Source organism: Ziziphus jujuba, chromosome 3 (assembly GCF_031755915.1).
Source record: "Ziziphus jujuba cultivar Dongzao chromosome 3, ASM3175591v1".
Lineage (NCBI taxonomy): Eukaryota > Viridiplantae > Streptophyta > Magnoliopsida > Rosales > Rhamnaceae > Ziziphus > Ziziphus jujuba.
In genome coordinates this window covers 23,541,375-23,555,385 of record NC_083381.1, presented here as the reverse complement: position 1 = coordinate 23,555,385, position 14,011 = coordinate 23,541,375, and the positions used below count along the sequence as shown (strand labels likewise).

Genomic DNA, 14,011 nt, shown 5'->3' with positions numbered 1-14,011 from the left:
CATGACAATTGAAGACAATTCAAAAACATTGACACTTTTGTTTGCTTGTGTATGAAAATTTGTAATTGATGAACTTCAATTAGGACGAAGGTACTTTTAAATTTAGCATAAAACAATAAGAAAAATGACCGAACCTTCCAACGGAAAATCCGGCAACACCTCCCCTAAGGGTAGGACTTACCAAAAATTACCTGCACTGAAAACACACTTCTATAATCACCCCCTTATTCCTCCCGCAAAACTACAAATTGTTTCCACAAATTTACAGCACTTCACAACAACAACGGCAGCCCAGTGCATAAATAAAACATAAGTATCCAAATAGTATATAGAGCTTCATGAAGTGCTAATCAACAGAAATACAACAAAGATGAAAGAAATAATACAACTGAAACGAATGAGTACAAAAATACTTCTTGAAACACGATAGCGGCGGAGAACTGGTTCGCCCCGGAAGAACGTCTATCACCCCTTGCACCTAAGGGAACGGAACTTAAAAACGTGAGATGCTAATCATCTCAATGAGTGACCCTAGCTACTGAACACTTTTAATAATAATAATAATAATAATATAACAAATAAGGGAATTGAATTAATACCAACAATTAATAAATAATAATAATAACAGTTGGAAATAATAATTTTCCCTCAAAACTCTCACTAATCATTCCATTGGAAATGTTCCCTTTTTAAAACAATTTCACAAAATCCGATATTCATATTTCCCGAAAACCAAAGGATCAAACCATTTGATAAACAATAAATAAATAAATAAATAAATAAATACCCCAATATATAATTAAAATGTAATAATTCATAATAAATAACTTTGAACACTTTTGGGGTTTGGAACTTTATCTGAAAATTTACACTTGACGCATCACACTATATACCGGTGATGCCCTCCGATACCCAGGGTCCTGAGCACCGACTGGCGGGGAGATTAAAGAGAGAAACTTGCAAACGGCACTTCGGCATCCCGACAGTACCGCTACTGAAACCGTCATCCCGGCCAAGGAGGGGGGCGGCTGTGGCCAATAACAAACTTGCCTGTCCACGATCCAATGGCAACTCACGGGAGACATAATACTTGCACGCTAAACCACATATACATATACCAGAACACCAATACTGTATGAATGCGTCTAAAATCATTATTTAATCAACCGTACCGTTCTTTTCAAAATTACCGTGGGAAATATATTAAATTTTTCACACTTACCATCCCACATATTTTCATTTAACAAACCGGTACGAAACATCGATAACAAATAAAACCATAATTTTTCTCGTAATACGAGGTTCAACAAATAAAATATCGTGGGCATAATTATAAAATTAAACCACCAATTTAAACAAATATTTTCATAAAATATTTAAACCAATTATGCCCAAAAATAATACTTAAAACCACGTACGATTATTACCGAAATATACTTTGCTCATGCATAATAAATAAATTAAATCACAATAAAATCATAATTAAATTGTATCACATGAGCATAATTTAAATATCAATTAAACACCAATTAAACATAATTAATTGCCCAAAATATTTTTAAAGATGGGTCACTCACCTGGAGCACGCAATTAAACCATGATCCACCATGGGATCAATTCCACTACTCACCCGTGTTCCTAGAACACAATTCACACACAGTCAAATAAATTAATATTTTATTCGGGTAAATAATACCCGGTACCTGGGGGGTTAAACACAAATGTTAACCAAAGTTGACGAGTAATATATCGAATCGAAGCTTGAGCGACGAGGATTACAAATCCGGTCTTACTTCCCGGAGATCGGACCAGTGGTGGCCGGAATCTCGCCGGAAAGCTTTCGGGATTCAACTCTTCGATTCTCTCAATCCGTCGCGAATTGGCGAAAAAGGACCCCAGATTTGGATTCAGGAGGTCGGAATTAGTGAAGGGGAACCGGCGATGCAACTGGGTACTCGCCGGAACAGTTATTTCCGACGAGCCGCCGCGATCACCGGCAACCGCCCCCGGCGGCGACGCGTGCGGTGGCCGTTGGCTGAGATTTTTGGCGGTTTTGTAGATCAAGGGGAGAGGATTCCAACGGGACCGGTGGTGAGGCAAACGGAGGCCGGACGGCGGAGAGATCGGGATTTGAAGATTTTCGGTACCTCGCCGGGATTTGAGGAGGTGGTGAGGGGTGGCTGGAGCGTGTGGCCTGAAAATGGCTGGAAACAGGGCAAACGGCGGTGGCCGGCGGTGGAGGGGAAAAATCGCGTACATAAAAATATTAAAATATTACGATATCCGGCAAACTTCACGCGTACATAACTTTTTAACCGTACGTCCAAATTAGGCGTGCCTCTAGTCTGTGAACTCGTATCGACGAGTACTTTACAACCATACCAAAGTCAAAACAAAATTACACTACAAGAAAAAGTCAACTCCCGGTACCTTTTGGACAGTTTGCATCTCGACTTGTTTTACCCATAACTTTCAAACCGTAGCTCCGTTTTCAACGTGCTACTAGTCTACGAACTCGTGCCAACGTGTACTTCGTAACGGTACCTCCGTCAACCTAGAATTCCAATCGGATTAAAAAGTCAACTTTTGATCCCTTTGGTCAACGGTTAAAGTCAACAGTCAACCTCGGTCAACGTGCAAAAATTCCGACATGGTTCAGGACGGGGTGTTACATACTTAAATATAGTTATTGTTACATTTATTCCAGGTGATAGTTCACATTTATCACCAAGGCATCATTCCTCGAAATGGTCTTAAATAGCATCTTTTATTCTTATATATAACTTAATTAAGAATAACAGAGAAGTAGAGTACTTGTTAATTACTTCAAAGAATTAATTCAACTCACTTCTTTTCTTCATTTTTTTCCAATTTACTGATGAAAAAAGGGATTTTGGTTTTGGAAATTAAGCAGAAAAGTCTGAAGTTTGGTGATCAAAAGGAAGATGCATGTCTGTATGTTACTTTATTATTTAATAGTTGCAAATAGAAAGAAACATATATATATATATATATATATATATATGCATTTATACACACACACTTTATTAATGGCAAATTAAGTCGTACATAATTATATAAAAGAAGAATGATTTTTATCAACCTTAACAAATTTGACTTTGAAGATCAAAGCTTAATTTATAGCTATATAGCTTGAGGGTAATGATGAATCAGATACATCTATACACCATCTTGGTGATAAGATTTTGTGTAAGTTAAGAAACTAACAAAAGTCAAAAGGATTTCCAGAAAGTCAAAAATGGCTACCCTAGAAGCTAGCTATATTGAGATCGATCACACCCTATAAATACTCATCTTAATCTCCATTAAAACATGCAACACTACAAAACATATACAAGAAAACTTCAGGAGAGAGATATAGAGTAATTCAAGAGAAGGCTAACTAAGCATGGCATCAGAATGCAAAGGTCATTTAGAGAGCATTAAGTTTTAGCTAATTAAACTAGCGGGGTTTTAAGTTTTATACATTTATGTAATTTTGCTATATTATGAATTAACGATGGACATTAATATCTAATTATGTGTAATTCAAAATAATATATATTCAATAAATAATATATAATTGGATGTTATTGATGCTCAGCGTCAACATATATATATATATATATATATAATTTTTATTAGATGATCAAATTGCAAGGTTTTAATTTATTTTATATATATATAGGTAAGGATACATGGCCTGAACTGTTGGGAAAGCAAGGGAAGTTTGCTGAGGAGGTGATTGAGAAAGAGAATCCTCATGTTGATGCTCAGATTATATTGGAAGGGACAATTGTGGCTCAGGAATTCCGATGTGACAGGGTTCGAGTTTGGGTTGACAGCTATGGCACTGTCACTAGGGTCCCTCGAATTGGTTAATTTGGTTAATTAAGGCTGGCTATATATGTGTATATATATACATATGGCTCTAGTAATAAACTAATTTATTGATAAAATGAAATAAATGAGAAGAATCCTTTTCCCTCCAATGCATTAATATTGTTGTATTCGACAAGGAAAATATATCATATATTTCCTTGTATTGTACAATTGGATATTTTATACATAAAAAGTTACTTTAATTAATTTGCATTTTGCTGAGTATATAGTCTTCTTCTTTGTTTCCCCTTCTTTTTTTTTTTTTTTTGTTTAGCGAATGGTCTTGTCTAGTTAATTTTCTTATTTGGCTAATCGAAAATACAAATAAAGTGGCTTTAAATTGGAGTTTTGGCACCCCCCCCCCCCCCCCCCCACATATAACGGCCAAAAAAAAAAAAATTGATTAAAAAAAATGGTTGCATAACTTTAATCCAAAAAAGTAATTGCTTCACCACTTATTATTATTATTATTATTATTATTTTATGAAAAAAATAACCGACAAAGGAACTTCCCAAAGTTTAATATATGCCCTTTTTAGGATATCAGTTAGCAATAACGAGATCTAACCCTATATAAAATAAAGCTAAAAATATTATATTTAAAGGTGCATTTATTTTGGGGCCAAATATATTTTTTTTAAGAAAAATATTGTATATAAATATATATATATGTCAGAGCCTGTCCAAGATTCTTCATCAGAACCCTAGACAAGCTTTGATCCTAGGGAAATTCTATTGGACCCTCCAATGAAAAATCCGACAGAACCTCCCCTAAGAATTGGACTCACCATAAATTCTCTGCACTGAAAACACACTTCTATATATACCACTTTATTCTTCCCACCTTACTACAATTTCATTCCACAAATTTGTAGCACTTCAAATGAATATTAAGAAATCAGTGCATAATTAATGAATAAATGTCCAAAACAATATACAGAGCATTATTAAGATACAATTAAATATGAAATTTAATGCAACAAAAGATAAAATGAATAATACAAGGTAGGGAGCAAAAGAAGGGAAAGCTTCTTGAACTTTCAGCACGAACAAAGATGTCGAGCTCGCCTCCGGACGATCAATGTCTACTAATCTGGACTTAGAAGAACAGAATTTAAAAATATAAGATGCTAATTATCTTAATAAGTGACCCTATCTAATATATTATTATAATGGTAATAATAATCATAGTACATTTGATTAATTAAGAATAAATTGAAAATAATATTTTCCCTCAAAACCCTCATCATTCACTCCGTTGGAAAAGTTTTCATTTTAAATATTTTTACAAAACCCAATATTTTATGCCCCAAAAATCGAGAAATAATAAATTGAATAAATTGATAATAAATCCAAATACGAATAAAATACAATAAAAGAATTTTAAAATACTTGCATTAAAGAAATATAACATAAAATTGAAATTCAATATATAATTCGTAAAATTTGATTTAATAAATCAAAATAAACAGTGTCAAAAACATAATTAAAATAATTACAAACAACCATGTAAAGTAAGTGGTAAAAATATTATAAAATTCGTTTTGAAATATTCAATCAATTTATATAATAAAAATATGACAAGATGCATTTTAAAAATATTGATTTAAAATAATTGACATAAAATATGAATAAATACGTTTTAGAAAATACTAGTTGGAAATAGGTGATAAAACAAATTAAATACTTTAATTTAAATACAACTTTAAAACTTTGGGATTTGAAATTTATATTTGAAAAATACTTGACGCAACACACTATATACCAGTGATGTCCTACGATATCTAGCGTCCCGAGCGGAAAGTTAAAGAGAAAAACTTGCATACCGTCGCTTCGACGTCCTGACACCGCTGCTACTTAAACCGTCATCCCGGTCATGGAGGGGGCGACTATGACCAATATCAAACTTGCCTATCCTCGGTCTGATGGCAACTCATGGGAGACATTACAACTTGCGCGCTAATCCATATATACAGTACAGAATACGAGTACTATATGAGTGTGTCTAAAATCAATTACTAAATTTATTAAAATACCAAGTTTTTCCAAAGTTCACCGTGGGAATTATATTATTTTTCAAACCCACATTCTCTTAGATCCTCATCATAAATCCATCGATATAAATTCCATCAATTTCAAATCTATCAATGAAATTAACATTAATTTAAAATAAATATGCCTTCAATTCCTCAAAATTCAAAATGTAATTACATCACAATTTCTTTTAATTCCCAAATATATTTTTGACACCCAAACATTTATTAAAATAACATCAATTGGCAATATAATTTAGATGGAAATTCTCTTAATATTAATTACATAAAACATAATAATTTAAATCAATATTCCTTTCTCAAATCTTCAAAAAATAATTTGAATCAAATATGTCATTTAAACCTCATGAAATCCACAATTAAATTCAACAACAATTCAAATAAAATTAAATTCACAATTTCTTTAAAATTGAATTTCATAAAAATAAAATCTCCATAATTTATCAAAATCAAAATATGCTTTAATGCCACATATACATTTCAATTTATTCAAATTGTGCCATTAAAATTCCAAATATAATTTTACTAAATATTTAACACATAAAAATATTAAATCCAAACATTTAATTATCACAAAATAAATATAATTTAACATCCAAAAATAATATTGAAGGTGGGTCATTCACCTCGAGCACGCAATTCAATCAAGATCCTCCATAGGATCGTTTCTATAATTCACACGTGTTCCTAAAACATTGACAATACACAAACCGATTAAATTAATATTTTAATCGGATAAATTATACACAGTTACCCAAAGGATTTAACACAAGCGCTAACCAAAATTTACAAATAATATATCGAAACAAAACTTATAACACAAGGATTAAGGATCGACCCTTACCTTCTAGAGATCGGACCCGAAGTGATCGGAATCTCGCCCGGAAGGTTTCAATCTTTAGGTCCTCAGATCTCACAAACCGCCGTGAATTGGAGGAAACTGACTTCAGATTTGGGTTCAGAGGATTTGGATTAGTGGGAAAAGGGGGATAGTTGATCGGGAACTCGTTGGAATCAAGTTTCCGATGAGCCACCGTGGTCACCGGAAACCATCACTGACGGTGGTGCGTGTAACACCCCATCCTAAAGTACAACGGAAATTTTCCAACTTTGACCGAGGCTGACCGTTGACCGAAGTGGTCAAAAGTTGACTTTTTGACTCGGATGGAATTATAGGTTGACTGAGTTACCGTTACGAAGTACACATTGGCACGAGTTCGTAGACTAGTAGTACGTCGAAAACGGAGCTACGGTTTGAAAGTTATGGGCAAAACAAGTCGAGATTCAAATTGTCCAAAAGGTGTCGGGAGTTGACTTTTTATGGTTGTAGAATTTTGGTTCGAATTTTGTGTGGTTGTAAAGTACTCGTCGATACGAGTTCATAGACTAGCAGCACGCTTAAATTGGACATCTGGTTAAAAAGTTATGGACGTGTGAAGTTTTCCGACTACCGTAATATTTTAATATTTTTTAATCGGTAAACAGTGAAATGCCACGTGTCGACGTCTGAGAGGTCCATGTGGGCAAATAGTATTACCCACGGTGGCTTTTATTTTGGCAAAACGGCGAGGGAAGGAGAGAGAAGGAGAGAGAGGAGAGAGAGAGCTAGAGAGAGAAACGACCGGCCACTACCGGTTGGCCACTGTCTGGCCATCGGAGGGCCACGTGCGCCGGACAGGCAGGAGTGCCTCTCCATTTCCGACCGACCACCCAAATCTCACGGTCAACCGACCAGCGACGCGCCCGGATCGAAGCGTTTTCCGGCGACGGTGATTTTTCCCCTCCACCACCAGCCACCGCCGTTTGACCCATTTTCAGGCCACAAGCGCCAGCCACCCCTCACCACCTCCTCATTTCCGGCCAGCCCACCAAATTTCACGGCCACCGGACCTCCAACGCGCCGGGATCGGAGTATTTTTCGGCAAAGGGCCGAAAATCTTCAAACCCAGATCTCTTCACCGTCCGGCCTCCGTTTGCCTCACTGCCGGTCCCGTTGGAACCCTCTCCCCTTGATCTACAAAACCCCCAAAAATGTCAGCCATCGGCCACCGAACGCGCCGCCGCCGGTGACGATTGCCGATGACCTCGATGGCTCGCCGAAGAAATCTCTGTTCCGGCAAGTACCTAGTCCCGTCTCCGGTCCCTCTCCACTAATTCCGACCCCCTGAATCCAAATCCGGGGTCCTTTTCTGCCAATTCGCGATGGATTGAGAGAATCAAAGAGTTGAATCCCGAAAGCTTTCCGACAAGATTCCGACCATCACCAGCCCGATCTCCGGGAAGTAAGACCGGATTTGTAATCCTCATCGCTCAAGCTTCGATTCGGTATATTATTCGTCAATTTTGGTTAATGTTTGTGTTTAACCCCCCGGATACTGGGTATTATTTACCCGAATAAAATATTAATTTATTTGAGTTGTGTAATGTTGTTGTTCTAGGAGCATGAGTGAGTCGTGGAATTGATCCCATGGAGGATCTTGGATTAATTGCGTGCTCCAGGTGAGTGACCCACCTTCAAATTAATTTCGGGAATTAAATTTGTGAATATTTTGTGTGAATTGAATATTTGAAATTTATATTCTATGTGTCAAATATTTAGTTGATTTATATGTGGAAATTTTGATGCCCATATTTGAATAAATTAAATCATATTTTGATTTTTGACAAATTATGGAAATTTGGATTTTATGGAAATTTGATATATAAAGGCATTGTGATTTTGATATTAATTGATTTATTGTGGAAATTATTGGTGGATTTATTTTGATTAAAGAAAATATGCATTATATAAATTTATGCAATGTGGAAATTATTTTATGGTATTGAGGATTGTGGAATTCAATTATATATGAAATTCTTGTGGTTTTAATATTATTTTTGGGCATGATTTGATTTTTAAATATTTCAAGGAAAATATTTGTTTAAGTTGGTGGTTTCAATTTTTATAATTATGCCCATGGAACATTATGTGATTTAATTTATTATGTTTCAGAAATATTTATGCCATTGGAAAATTTGAATATTTAAATTGGTGGAATTGAGAGCTGGTGGATTTGAAAATTACGGTATTTATGGGATGAATTTATGACGATGATTATAAAGGAATTGTGGATAATTTACGGGTTTAATTGGATGGAATAAACCCGGTATGTTTATGGAAAATTTGAAATTTTGAGATGTATTGATTTTATGATTTTTAGATGCACCATACACGTACTGGTGTTCTGTGTATATGGATGTGATTAGTGCGCACATGGATGTGATTAGCTCGCTGGTGGGTGTGAGTAGCGCGCAGATGATTTATGGGGTTGTCCTGTGTTTGCCATCGGATGAGGGTAGGCCACCCCTCTATGGCCGGGACACCTGTTTGCAGCGGCGCGGTGGGACGCCACATGACCGTGTGCCGGTTTCTCTCTATAACCTCCTGTCTGGCGGTACCTCGAGACGCTGGGTACTGTTGGCGCCACTGGTATATAGTGGTGCATCAAGTGATTTTCAGAACTTGGATTTCAAATATAAATATTTTGAAATTGTATTCAAATTAAGAACATATTTAATGTTGGTTTTATTGTTTATTTCAATGGAGGTTTTAAATTGACTTAATTTTTTCCCTTTACTTAATTCTTCAAGAAATTGATTTATTTCATTATAAATTCTGAATGCTTGAATTATTACATTTTATTTGATATTTAGTTGAATAATTGATTCCTTGGTTTTCGGGAAGTATGAATAAAGGGTTTTGTGAAAATGTTTTAAAAGGGGAACTTTTCCAACCGAGAGAATCGTAATGGTTTTGAGAGAAAATATTATTTCCAATTAAGTATTATTTATCTACTTAATCGTGGTATTATAATTGTGTAGTAGATAGGGTCACTCATTGAGATGATTAGCATCTCATATTTTTTAAATTCCGCTCCCCTGGGTCCAGGTTGGGAGACGTTGATCGTCCGGGGCAAGCCCGACATCTCAGTTCATTGCCGAAAGTCCAATGAGCATTTTCTTCCCTTTTTCCTCTCCATCTTGTATTACTTATTTATCTGTCATTGTATTAATTTCACAATTATTTATATAACGCTCTGTATACTGTATTGGACATTTAGTTGTTAATTATGCACTGGAGTACTGTTATTCATTGGAGTGCTGTGAATTTGTGGAATTATATTATAGTATTGTGGGAGGAATAAGGTGGTATATATAGAAGTGTGTTTTCAGTGCAGAAACTTTGTGGTAAGTCCAACTCTTAGGGGAGGTTCTGCTGGATTTTCCATTGGAGGGTCCGGTAGGGTTTCCCTGGGATCAGGGCTTGTCTACGATTCCGGTGAGGAATTTTGGACAGGTCCTGACAGTGCGTCCGGTGGCCACTGGCCATGATTTTTGGAGGAAAGGTAGATCAAGGGATGGGACCGGCGGTGAGCCAAACGGATGCTGGAATAGGGAGAAATCTATGTGGGAATATTTTGTCGCTACCGCCGAAAAATGCTTCGGTCCGGGTGCATCGGCGGTCGGCTGGCGGTGGAATTTGGTGGGCTAGCCAGAAATGAGAAGGTAGAGGTGGTGGGGTGGCATGTGTACGAAAATGGTGGCCGGTTGGTGACTCTCTCTCATCTCTTTCTCCCTCCTCTTTCTCTCTCCTCCACCTCACTCTTCACACGCCCCACACAACCATTTGCCCAATCAAAATGCCTCCCGTGGGTGTCACTGTGCACTCACGGGTTGACTAGATTTTGACACATGGCACACATACTGTTCACTTAATTAAAAAATATATTAAAATATTACAATATTCGAAAAACTCTACAGGTCCATAATTTTTCAATGAAATGTCCAAATTAGACGTGTCACTAGTCTATGAACTCGTATCGATGAGTAATTCACAACCATGCATGAGTTAAAGCTCAAGTTTACAAAAATAAAAAGTCAACTTCGACACCCTCGGACAGTTCGGACCTCAACTTGTTTTGCCCATAACTTTCAAACCGTAGCTCCATTTTTATTGTGCTACTAGTCTATGGACTTAGGTCAAGACCTACTTTGCAATGGTACCTCGGTCAACCTGGAATTTTATCTGAATCAAAAAGTCAAAGTTGGACCCTCTCGGTCAATAATGGTCAAATCCGATCAATCTCGATCAACGTGTAAAAATTCCAATATAATTTGGGACAGGAGATTACATATATGTATATATATATATATATAAAGTTACAAATTTCTGTGGGCAGCATCGGTCCACCTCCTTCCGCACTTGGGTCATTGATATGTATAAAATGTGCAATTTATTATTATTATTTTTTTGGTAATGTGTAAAATATGTGATTTGTAACCATTAGTTGCACCAAATATATACATTAATAAGAGTTGCATCAAAGACGAAAAACGAAAAAAACAAAAAAACAAGTGATTTTTAACCATTAGTTGCACCAAATATATATATTAATAAGAGTTGCATCAAATATGAAAAAAGAAAAAAAGAAAAAAAAAATACAATGGAGGCCAAGGATTCAAGAACCATAAACATTCTAGTCATTAATGTTTGATTACTAGGCAAAAAATTAATTGCATTACTGGGCAAAAAATTAAATGCACCAAGATTTCAAGAACCATAAACCTTCTAGTCACTAATGTGAACATGGGGGTTAAAGTATAAAGGCTTACTATATCTACAGAGTTTAAATAAGATCCCTTGTTAGGGATGCATTTAATACTAAATCTAATTAACTTTTTTTTTTTTTTGATAAAAATGTGATTAACTTCAAACTTAAAAAAGGTAAACAGTGGCCCCAAGACGAACTATAAATAATCCTCTCATCACAACACAAACTCACAAATAAAAAGCTAAGAAAAGAATATAGAGGAGAGTATTAATAATTTGCACTTCTAGCAAGAGAAGATGAGTGCTTATTGTGTAGGTACATATCTTTATTTTTCATTTTTTCGGTTATGTTGCATATATATATATATATATATGTAAATATTTAGTTTCGAATACATAAAAATTAATATAAAGTTTGATTAATTTTTTTTTTTTTTTTGGTTTAAATTTTCAGGCAAATATTTATGGCCAGAACTTATGGGTAAGGATGGGAAATATGCAGTGGCAACAATAGACAGAGAGAATCCAAGTGTGAAAGCTATGATCGTGTTGGAAGGAAGTGTGGTAACCCAGGACTTCCGTTGTGATAGGGTTTGGGTTTGGGTTAATGCACATGGAATTGTTAAAAGGGTCCCTGTAATTGGTTAATTAATTAGGGGCACCCCAATAGCTACCCTATATAATCTCCAACCTCCAATATGCAAAATTGTTACCATTTATTTAATCCCTACCAACCTACCATAAATAAGGAGGTTCTATTATCTGAATGAACACCTTTGTATTCATATCTAAATCAAAATATATTTCATTAATATATATATATATATATAAATCAAATATATGTTTTTCTCTTTCAAAGTTTAAAATCATTATTACTGCTAGAGCCATCAAATTTATACCCTAAATTTTATTTTCCAAATAATATAACCGTACTTACATTAATAGTTCACAAAGCATTACATTTTAAATTCACAAAAAAGTTAACTTAATAGAACCTTATTATTTTCGTTACAAAAGTCATCGACGCTCGTAATTTTACTTCTTTCTTATGTTTATATGATAATTCAAACGATCAAAAATAAATTGTTTCCATACCATTGTGAGTAATCTTAATTTGTAAATTACCTGTCCCATAGGCATAATTAATCTTGTACTTTTTCTGTTCAAAGGTTCATTTTGGCATGAATTAAACATATTGTAATTTTTCTCAACAAAACTAGATGTTGTATTTTTTTGTTCCCCTATCTATCTAGAAAGTAGTAACTAATTATTTTAAGTGGAGTCTTATTTTTATTTTTATTTTTGGATGAATTTTTAAGCGGAGTCTTAAGCTAGGATGATCATCATGATCTGGCTGTTATTACATAGCAGAGGACCATTATTATGAACAGAGAGTTTAAAAATAATGTCAGAAAGAATTCTATAGTTCTCGATGTAGCCAAATTAACCAAAGTATATGAGTATTTCTTCTTCATCAACTTAATAGAAATTTCAGCTCAACGTCCCAAAAAAAAAAAAAAAAAAAAAAAAAAAACCAAAAAAATCATAGTATAAGCATGACACATGAACCTTAACAGTTACCAATAAATATATATTACATATATATTTATATGTATGGATCTCTACAAATTTGACTTTGAGCTGTTTAACACATTGCATGTATATATTCGACTGCTAAGTGGGCAGGATCAAAGTCAGTTCATCAAACCCAAGATTTTAAGGCCAGCCCGCTATATATAGTCTAAGACCCAAATAAAAGCCCAAGCTCTATTTACAATGGTCCAACTAAGGCCCAGATTTCGAGTTTTAGATTTCATGTCGGTCTCCGGTCTCTACTTCTCCCAGATGAGACCCGTGTCTCTATAATTTTTTTTTTTTTTTAATAACAAGGATTTGATTGATTAATTGTGTCTCCGGTGAAGATCAAATTTTTATCCTTTTTGCAGATGTTGTTTCTAGTCAAACCTTTAAAGTCATGATTGTTATGAAAACGGGCCGGGCTGGAAATGCCCAAAATAGTCTACATCAATCTACTTATATAGAGGTCCAACATGGTCTTATTAAAAGAATAATAATAATAAATAAATTAAATTAAATAAAAACAAAAAAGTTCTAACATAGCTATATAAATATACTTACACAGACGAATTTATCAACCATAAAATTTTAATAGATATGGCAACGGAAATTTAAATTTAAATGTTGACAAAAAAAAATCTAAAATATTTGTAGATAATTATAGTGTTCGTAAATAATTATTTTCAACAACATAATTTATCACAATTATTTGAAATAAAACTACAACACAGAAATATAAAAATAGAGATGTGATATATTATTTATCCCAAACGGGTTCAGGTAATTATATTAGTGTAAATATATGTAAATATTATTGTTCATATGCTGTAGTTCAATTCCTCTTGGCTTTCTGCTTTGTATGTGTTTTTAGGCAAGAGATCATCGTGGCCAGAGCTACTAGGAAAGC

General features: G+C 34.6%; 1 long non-coding RNA gene across 1 annotated transcript; it reads left to right on the top strand.

Annotated features, from left to right (window-relative positions):
* The first annotated feature begins 11,755 nt into the window (after positions 1-11,755).
* On the top strand, positions 11,756-12,293 carry LOC112492276 (uncharacterized). Its single transcript, XR_003056515.3, has 2 exons — positions 11,756-11,842; positions 11,981-12,293. It is a non-coding gene; the product is annotated as an uncharacterized LOC112492276 (long non-coding RNA).
* The last annotated feature ends 1,718 nt before the right edge of the window (positions 12,294-14,011 follow it).